This window comes from Myotis davidii, unplaced genomic scaffold (genome assembly GCF_000327345.1).
Source record: "Myotis davidii unplaced genomic scaffold, ASM32734v1 scaffold238, whole genome shotgun sequence".
Taxonomy (NCBI): Eukaryota; Metazoa; Chordata; class Mammalia; order Chiroptera; family Vespertilionidae; genus Myotis; species Myotis davidii.
This window is the reverse complement of record NW_006293779.1, coordinates 11863897-11865501: the sequence shown is the minus strand read 5'-3', so window position 1 is coordinate 11865501 and position 1605 is coordinate 11863897.

Below are 1605 nucleotides of genomic sequence, written 5' to 3'. Positions count from 1 at the left end.
TGCGGGGGCAGGTCCTGCAGGCTCAGGCTTCTCCTGCTTCCTTTTCCAGGCCATCAGCTGGAGCATCCTGAGACATTTATTAGATTCCTACAAGGGGTCAAGGCGTGTGCCTGGAGCTGTGCCCTTGCAGGAGTGTGTGGGCTGGTAGCTGGTAGCATAAGGCAGGCAGGGCTGAGTGCAGGAAGCTTCCGGAGAGCTTGGTTGGGTCCCCCCTCTTTCTGAGCCTCTGACAATCCATAGGTGGGTCTGAAAAGCTCCCATAAGCCGCTTGGCATGGCTTCTTGTGCTGGGTTTTGGCAAGAATTCAGACAGGAGCCAGGAGGGCACAGTCTGGTCAGAATGAAATAGTTCCCCCATTGGTAGGGGGCCTTAGGATCCGAATGAACACTTTCCCATTCTTCACGTGTGTCTGCCCAGGCCTGCATTCCTGGCCCAGCCCCTGCTGTCATTCCCTACAAGGACGGCCCACGTTAATTTGGGGTGATTCTATTAGAAAATTCTTCTCGTTCCACCCCCACACCTACACACCAACATATCAAATTTATTCCGTCCACCTTGAACCTTGCCAGGCTCTGGGAAGGGCAAGGATGAATCAGCCACAGACGCCATGCACCCCATAAAGCACTATCATTTCAGAAAACAAGAGGACTCCTTACTTTCCACCTGTCTGTCCTCAGAATACAGCTTAGGTTGGTGAGAGGAGACTATTTGATGCAGGAAATATCACTTCCACGCACATAAACGCAGCTTCTGTTTCAGGCTCTGAGGGGTACCCTCATGGTATTGCCTAGCCCCCTGTGGAACAACAGGGTTTTGAATTATCAGTGTGGAATTTAACAGTTAAGTGTTTCCTAAGACACAATGATCAGATGAAATAGTCTTCCAGCGTCATCAGTGATACTAATAACAAGTTTAGAGGTTTGCATAATAAAGATTACAGTGAAATGAAGTTATCATTGAAGGAGCCAGGTAGCTTAAGATAAAGTTTCATATGGTTTTTATTCACAATGTACATTTGCTAAAATGAACTTTAATGTCGTAGTTAAATTAAATTTAAACGGAACTATTCTGGTTTCAAGGACACCCTCATCACTTATTTGTGTGTGTGTGTGTGTGTGTGTGTTTAAAGAGATTTCTTGAGCTTTGGCAAAGTGCCAGGTACTGTGCTAAACGATGGAGCCTGCGCCCAGCCTGGGAGAGTACACGGACAGCTTGCCAGCCCAGTTTGTGACAAAGCAGAATAGGAAACAGATGAGAATAGAGGTATTGGTGGTAAGGACCCAGCACGAGAAGGCATTCATTGTGATTGGAGGAAATCAGGAGCAGACCCTTTTATGTTGAACCCTGGGGGATGAGCTAGACTTCCCTAGGTAGGAATGGGGTCAAGGACACTCTAGGTAGAGACAGAAAGGGGTTCAGTGTGGCCACAGCACTAGAGGGACTGGACAAAGTGAGGCTGAGAGTGAAGAACTGAGAAGGCTGCACTTGACCCTGGGAGCTTCCAGGGACGGGCCAGCCTTGACTGGAGCCTCCAATAAAGAAAACGATGATAGGCTAAGAGCACTTGGGGACCAGAGACCGAGAGAGAGAGAGAGGAGGAAGCAG